We start from the raw sequence: 9,042 nt of genomic DNA, 5'->3' as shown, positions 1-9,042 counted from the left end.
CCTTACTATCAATAAACAGTTAATTAGTTCATTGAGTTTATAGTTTATAGAGGGAAAAGCTGTTAATAGTTAGATTTACTTGATCATCCAGACATCATTTTTTAGAAAAGTCATGTTTAATATATCAAATCTGATCATCAGGATTTTTGAGAAACATTTATTTGTTCATCTCTCGATCATCATTGCACTGCATTGTATTATATGTTTTGAAACTACCAAGCTTTGATCATCAAACTAAGCATTTTTATCATCAACTTACTAAAATGATATTTTACTTACTACTTACTAAGATTTTTCTGACTATACTTTCATATGTCAGGCTTTGATGTAGCACAACATGACAGCTCATTCAAGCCCTAACTGTAGCAGAAACTTTGCTTTTTAATGTTTCAAGGTTAATAAAACCAAGGCAGTGCTTATTTCTGCTATTATGGCATCCAGTGTATTATAATACAAATGTGCTCATTTGAACTCACTTCTGTGTCGTTGTGCTCGGCACACAGCTCCAGACAGGTGATCTATTGCTTCTAGAAAACAAAACTATTAAGGACAGTTTTTCATTATCAACTATTTTACTATGCAAATGAATTAAATACCAACCATGCAGTGATGCACACAGTAGTTGGTGAACAGCCGTTTCACATCAGAGCTGTTACTATACCATTTGTTTCACTGCGGCTGGAACACTGACCAATCAGCATCCAGACCTAACTATTAAATAATCTATCCCACTTCAGCTATAGCCTATTGCTCTCTAGAGAAAATCAAGAAATACAGAACAAACACAAACATTCATCTTCCAATAAAGATCTTCAAATGTTTTAATTGATTCTAATGCACCAAGACCTTTTCAAAATCAAAGAAAAAATCAATACAGAATAAGCATATGAATACATTTATAGAAGTATGGAATGTTGTCACATGACGTTAAATCTCAGAGTCTAAAGGTTTTGAGCCCAGTACAATTGCACAAGCACATATCTAACGATACACCGTTTGAGTGATTATGAATGTCGATTTCAAACACTTAATTCGAAACCCTCGTCATTAATTTATAATCTTTGCCAATTTTATCCTGCAAACTAAAATTCCAGTACCATACAGTATTTTTATCTGTTGAGTAAGTGAACACAATAACATCACACCGACATACAGTACATTCAGACAGGGGTCACCTATATGGTGTATTGTATGCAATTTCAATGTCAAGCCAATTTAGAATGTTATACAGTTTATTAATTAAAATATCTGTTGCCCAAAACAATATTTGATAGTCAAGTCAAACTTAATTTCTAAAGCATGCATTTAACACATCTGTATTTTTGCATGCTACCTTTTAAATGTACAGTTTTGTGTTTTATCATTGTTTCATTGTATTCTATAAAGACGTTGACCCTGACAAAAGTAAATCCATGAGAAATACTGACTGGAGTAAATCGGTTCTCTTTAATATACCCAGTTATATTTATAGCAAACTGAGACAGAATCTCGCACCGAGTCTTCAAGAGCTGTAGACTGGCACATCCCTCATTTATTACAATGCCTGCTGGGCCATGTGATCCTGTGTGTTCACAGCAGGGGCTTTTTTAATACAGTCTCTTTAGGAAAGCCTTTTAAGCCAGTATAAAGTGATTCCATCAAGGGCCTTGAATTACTGCGCCGTTCTGGTTCTAATAGCAGAAAGAAGCAGCGCGACCTCTTCTATAACAACCAGCGGCGTCTCAAAGATTTGAGAATGAGGTTTGGAGAGTCACGTGGCAGAGGCTTTAGTCTGATGTGAGCTGCCTGTAACCGATTCCTTGCTTTGACCTTCATTAAGTCTTCTGCAAACTGAAAACCAGGAAATCTGGAGTTACCGTTCATGTTGCAAGAGATAACTGCATCCAAGTCACGGGCAAAAGCTTTCCGTCTTGCCTTATATGTGTGCAGACAACCAGTGAATCCGTGAGATCCAAGATTTATGTCATCCTGCAGCCAGCGCTGAATCTTTCGGAGGAAACAGGCATTTTGATAAGACAGTGGTATAACTCAGACACACATGTGGTTTGAGGAGATTTAGTGCTCTGCTTTGGCCCTAATCAGGGAGCATGGAAAAATAAGATCATGAATGTTCTCCAAAATGTTCTGAACCCTGAAACTGTGGCTATATTATAATGACAACGGATTATAATGTCAAATGATGATCTGTTCGGGACAGTGGTCTCTGAAAGGAGCTCTGATGTGATTTTGAGCTCTTTATATGCTACAAACAGGGCTAGAGACCCTCTGGGTAAAAGACCCTGCTGATTTTAGTTTCCCCTAAAATCCTAAATACAACAAATCACGTGGCTGAGCAGCTGTTTGAACATGCACTGCAAAAGTGTCCAGATCCACGAGGTCACCACTAAAGCCAAGTATGGCAAATAAAGGCAAGTTCTATGAAAATCACATAACTTTCCACTATGCCCTCAATCTTGTTCCTTTTCAAATGTTTTACACTCTCAGAAAAAAAGGTACCAAAGCTGCCACTGGTGGTACCTTTTCAAAAGTGCATTTTTAAAACCTTTTAGGTGCTAATATGTACACTTTAGGTAGTAATATGTACCTTTAATGTATCAATATGGACCCTTTAGGTACAAAGATGTGCCTTTTGAAAAGGTACCACCCCAGCTTTTGTACTTTTTTTTTCTGAAAGTGTGTGAACAGGTTTCATTGTTTTATCTTTATCTCTGTCACAGGCCCATCCTAAACTATGAAAATTCCTCATAAAAATATCAATTATAACACCATGCTAATCTAACATCTAACTAACAGTGAATTTTCAATATTTATATTGTAACAATAATTTCTATCAATTTTTCAAATATTATAACCGTCCCACAGTTGCAAGATTTCCTCCAGACCGAACAATTTGTTCTATATAATGCAGTTTTTTTTTTATAAGGTTAGTAATGAGACAACAGTGTCAGGAAAGACGCAATGTGCAAAGAACAACAATTAAAACTTTAGTCATTCTGGAATGGAATTATGGAAAATGTGTGAAAAGATTCAGGACAGAAAAATGCTAGCTGAAGAGGAGCATTCCAAACATGTTATAAATCTCATTTTCAGAACACCCTTACAATGTCATGAACCAGAAGTCATTCGTATTAGCCTAGCAACCATCTAAAGCACCCTAGCAACAGCTAGTTCCCACCCGGTATCCTAACAGTGCAGGAGTGCAGGTTTCAAATCTATAAAGTGTTCATAAAATTAATCAGTTTGTGCACAGCAGAAGCAGAATCACAATTTGTATGGCTAACACTGTTAATTAGTATTTAAATAACTATAAAACTAAGGTGTAAGCAAGTATTTGGAGCCCATTTAATACAGTGAAAATGGACTTCCTCTGTGCATTTTAGTTAAAGGAATAATTCACTAAAAATGAAAATGCTGAAAGTGTGCTCACCTTCAGGCAAACAAAGATTTAGATGAGTTTGTTTCTTCATCATATTTGAGGAAATGTAGCATTGCATCAGTGTCTCAGCAATGGATGCTCTGCAGTGAACTCATTCTGACGGCACCCATTCACTGCAGAGCATCCATTGCTGAGACACTGATGCAGTGACACAGTTCTCCAAATCTGATGAAGAAACAAACTCATCTACATCTTTGTTTGCCCATGTCATAATTTTAGAATTTTTGGGTGAACTATGCATTTAAAGGGACCCAAACAGTTGGTTTGTTTACAAGTAGGATATCCATCGCCATTTATTCAGTGGGCTCCAAATAGTTGGTTTGTAGAAATTGAGAAATTAAACGTCTGGCGGATGCATGAGGTGGATGGATGAATGTATTGTTAGTGACATTCATTTAGTAAAATGAGTTGAAAACCTATAGTATCTCCATCCATTGCAAACTCATTTCTGCATTATGTCGGCAGTGCAGAAGGATGCACGACATGCACGGGTAAAAGAGCAAATTCACAACCAGACCAATCTTCAGAGGAGGAGGTACCATTTCACTACATGAAAAGTTCAGGAGTAGGTACATTTTATGAATTTTATCACGGTTTTCTCGTCTTGATATTAATTAGACTTGATTTCTCTTGTCTCGTCTTCGATTATCAAATGCAAAATATCTTGGTGACTGCAAACCTCGTCCACATCCTGGACAAAGTGGAAGAATCAGCCTTCTTTCTCACCATCTCTATATCAATGAAGTGGCAAAAAAACAAAACAAAACAAAAAAAACATATGGGCTCTTCTTAGGATGTAACATGTATGAGGGGCAAGGGCTGCAGCTGGTTCTTGCTGGGAGATAGTTTTGCCAGTTATGTTGCAGTTTTAAGGGATGAGTATGATCTCTTTATTACAAGACATCATGACATACACTCAGCAGGGGCTTGTTAGTGGCTTCCCAGATGAGCATCCAGACAGATTTATACTCTTTTTTTTGTTGTTGTTGTTGTTGGTGGAGGAGGAACTCAAGGGGATTATAACGGGTTTTTAAGCTTTAAACATGTGACACAGCTGGTGCATGCCTTTACAAACATTATTAGAAACATAAGACACAAATATAGAGTGAAGTAAACAATAAGCAAACCATGATCCCCGGTGCTGGAACTTCATGATGACCACAAGCTCCTCAGGCTCATCTGTTGTGTAAAGTGTGATGTTATTGTGGTCCAACAACATGCAACAGCTCACGTTCACCATCTGAGTATAAAGTCTGAAATCAGTGGAACATCTTGAGTTACGTGTGTGTTGCTTTATTATGACATATTAGTTTTACAGTGTTTAAATAAAAATCTGTTTTAACAAATGTCCTGAACACAAAATGAATCTAAATGAAGAAATATGTTTTGGAATGGAAGCAGTGACAGATTGCTTCCTTGTACTGCAGATTTATCTGGGAAAAATACTGATTGTATTCTTGTTCAAGTGCACTTCTTCTGGAAAAGATCAAGGCCAGTTAAAAATGTATGGTCATGAGAACAAATGCTTTCTCAAGTACAATTGTTTCTGCTATTGCTGCCAAAACTATCTGTTGTCAACAGAGCGCAATTCATAACTCTTGCATTGTCAGCACTGCCGCAAGCAGATATCAGCATAAACTGCAGCACACAGACACTCAAGACTCAAATCCATTCAAATCGAGTTTGGACACTGTGACGCTCTGATATATGGCACATTCAATATTTGGTTAACTAGTTTTATTTAAAATATTTAAAAAATTAAATAAATAAAAATAACACCAAAAAATATTTACCATATTTTCCCGAATATAAAGCACATTATTTGCCATCCGAAACATGCTGTGACTTGTGCATTTAACTTCAAGCATGCAAAACATGCACAAAGTGCACACATTTGTATGGATGTTGAGAACGTGAGCTCAAATTAAAGTATATGTACTGTATAGCACATTGCCCACATGCCGGTAGTTTCAGTTTCATGTCAATTCAACTTTTTAGGCTTAATAAATGTTGTTTGTTTATGTTTTGTATTTAAATATTTGAATTCGGGGAGAACTAAAATACATGAGTGTAGCATTTATAATTATTGTAAACAAATCATTTTAAAAAGTTTTATTAACCAATATTTTACATTATGTCTTAATGTAATAATTTCCTAATGTATTATGTTCCCAATAAGTTATCAAAATAAAACATTCCGTTTTGCAAACATTATGGGAACATTAGTTTTGAATGTTCTCTGCAACAAGTGGCAAATTGTAAAATTGTTAGATGAACATACAACTAAAACATTACAACCCAGCATAAACAATGTATAAATTATGTTTTGAGAACATTATCATTATCATGAAATGTTCTATTAATGATACTGAAAGAATGTTTTTTGTAACTTGAAGAACATTCCCTGTTCACTAAGTATACAGTGATGCAATTTCTAAATCTGTGGCGTTTTTTTCCCAACAATGCAATTTTGACCTGGTGCGACTTATTTTTTAGAGAAAAAAAAAAACTAGATTAAAACTACATTTCACACATACTTTGCAATATTAAGCACATTTTTTATTTATAATAAACGTTTCACTCACTTCATCTGCTATCTTTGATTATGGTGACCATAAGTCCTGGCCAGGATTTCTAAATTGCCTAAAATGTGCAGGTTTGGCTTTGTATTGCTATTGACATTCTCTCTACCGTTGTCATAAATTATATGTATGCGTGTTTGCATTGCTTTGCCCGTTCTCTGTTGATCCCACCTTCTCGCACACCATGATTGGTTGATTATGCACACAATGCCTACAGGCTATTGGTCAAACTACTTTTCAGTTGGCCAGGATTTCTAAATTGCCTAAAATGTGCAGTTTTGGCTTTGTATTGCTATTGACATTCTCTCTACCGTTGTCATAAATTATATGTATGCGTGTTTGCATTGCTTTGCCCGTTCTCTGTTGATCCCACCTTCTCGCACACCATGATTGGTTGATTATGCACAATGCCTACAGGCTATAGGTCAAGCTACTTTTCAGTCATTACCTTCAGCAAGTTCGAAAACAACAGGAAAACAAAGCCAAAACTCCAACATTTTAGGCAGTTTAGAAATCCCAGCCACAGTATATTTGGGGGGAAATGGACATATGGCCACTGATCTGCCTTATGGGATTCTTTACAAAAAACAAGTTATCTTGGAAAGCAGCATAATGTTCCTTTCTACCTTTGGAAGAGGTTTTGCATCAGGATGTGCAAGAGATGCCTTCAAATTGGAAATTTGGACAGACCGCAAACTACGTGAACAAAAATGCTTCTAGACTCCATAGATAAATACTAACTCCAGATAAATTTATGACAGACCACCTTCAGACAAACACGGAGCAGCATCGTTCTCCTGACACACACGTCTCAACGGCTGTGTGATGCAGTGCTCTGGAGGTCAAGCACATGTGCAGAAGAGTCCAGGAGCCTCAGGGCTTCCCTGAGCAAACAGCTGCACGCTCTCAATGCTGTCGTCCTCCTGGAAGGATGACATTCCTTGAATGATTAACCTAAATATTTTCCTCTCAAATTGAGCCCTGGACTGAAAACACATGCACAAGGAGAGCGAGAGGAGTGTGAGGATGCATTACTGGCCGGAGTGGCTCTCTTCGGTGTATCAGAGGGCCGTATAGCTGCATGTTTGAGCCACACATCTGGGCAGTCAGACCATCTGCTGACTGATGCATTACATCAAACCTTTATGATGGGGAACGCTGCAGTCCTGGAGAAAAATACAAATAAAAAGCACCCACGAGCAATTAAATATACGACTCTCTGGCTCTGTGCATTAGCAGTAGCCTTTTAATTGTACATTACCGCTACTTAAATGTGAAATGTTCAAATCCGTCGCAACCATAATGCTTTTTTAGCACTTTTAGGCTGTGAGAAATCAAAATGATGCAAATTAAAATGAGCCATTTGCCCAATTACAGAGCAGTAGAAGCCGTCCTGCTTTTTAATTTAGATATATAAACATACAGTCTGTAAGCAGTGACATTTATCAAAGATGGTTTGCTTTTTAAAGTCTTAGTGTGAGAATGGCTGCTGCGGTGCAGACAAAATTCTTGTGTTTATGTCAAACATTACTGTTACTAATAATCTTCCTATTATTATTATTCAGATGAACGAAGGTCTTACAGGTTTGGAACGACATGAGGGTGAGTAATTAATGACAGAATTTTCATTTTTGGGTGAACTATCCCTAACAGTAAGTAACACATTGAATTAAACTTGAAAGTTTGAAGTATTTTCTTGCAAGTTTTTCTTTTAAACATACTCCAGTAATCTTGGTTTTAATGACAACTTTGAAAAAAATCTAATTAATTAATCTTTTTTTTTTTTTTTAAGTTTGTGAATTGAGCACAGCCAACAAAAAAGCCAGGAAACAGCCTCTGATTGATCAGGTGTGTGAAGCAGTTGGCAGATGTGTGTCACTGAATGGTGTGTGCTGAGTCTGGAGGAATTGTTTCTTTCTTTGTCCTTTCAACCTAAAATTCTCTCAAAAGCCGCGCAGAGCCTTAAATATGACTCTCCGCTGCTAATTAGAGACTGTCTCTCCTCGTTGGGCTCGGAGCTCACATCAGGACAGGCTAAATATGAAAACGAAACACATGAAATTTGGTGAAAGAAAAAACAAACAATATACAAAACAAAAACAGAACAATATCCTTTTATGCTCCTCACTTTATTGGTTTTGACTGTTAACGTGAGTGTAGCCTTTATGTTCGTAGTAGTTTGGCGTGTTTTTTTTATTTTATTTGTTCAAAATATAGTTAGACACTTGGATAGTATTAAAAAATCTTTAATCTGCTAAATCAAGTTTAAAAATCAGTCAATGCCAACTTGTCCATTAAAGACTTCTAAACCATGAATCAACAGAACTGGGTTACTATCAAGTGCTCAGCTTTAATACAATACTATTTTTGCCCTTTGTTGTAATAAAATAATCTGTACTTAAACTTTGATAGCTAATGTTGTTTACACTTGTGGATTAGCTCACCCTTTAAATCAAAAACTTTTTCTTTTTGGGATTTGCAAAACTCTATAGCTACTTCAAACATGCAAATGCAAAAAAAAACAAACAAAAAAAAACATTATTTGCACTGGGGCTTATCATATGTCTTAAAATATAAATATATCGGATAAAATATGAAACTTAAAATTTTAAAGATTAAAATCACACTTTTATAACTTTATTCCCAACATCACAATAAAGTGAACAGGTGAATTTTAAATTATGTCACTACCTTGAATCAGGGTTATTACAGTTAACTAAAATCAATTAAAATATATAATATATAATTATATATATAATTCATTTAGTTTAACTACATATACTAAAGTTGCAAACCAAAAACTTTTTTACAAATTCTAAAAGTTGTATAGACATTTATAAAAAATAATAAAAAAATAAATAAAAAGCGAGTTAAATTACGAATGAAAATATCAAAATAAAAACTGATTGAAAATATTATCCAAAAACTAAAATAGCATCTCAGTGACACTGAAATTGTTGCTGGGTGCTGCATTAACTTCCGCAATAAACAACTGACTGTTCAGGTGTTTCGTTGCTCAACATA

Source organism: Sinocyclocheilus rhinocerous, unplaced genomic scaffold, assembly GCF_001515625.1.
Source record: "Sinocyclocheilus rhinocerous isolate Xijiao unplaced genomic scaffold, SAMN03320098_v1.1 scaffold1470, whole genome shotgun sequence".
Lineage (NCBI taxonomy): Eukaryota > Metazoa > Chordata > Actinopteri > Cypriniformes > Cyprinidae > Sinocyclocheilus > Sinocyclocheilus rhinocerous.
Note: the sequence above shows the minus strand (reverse complement) of the source record.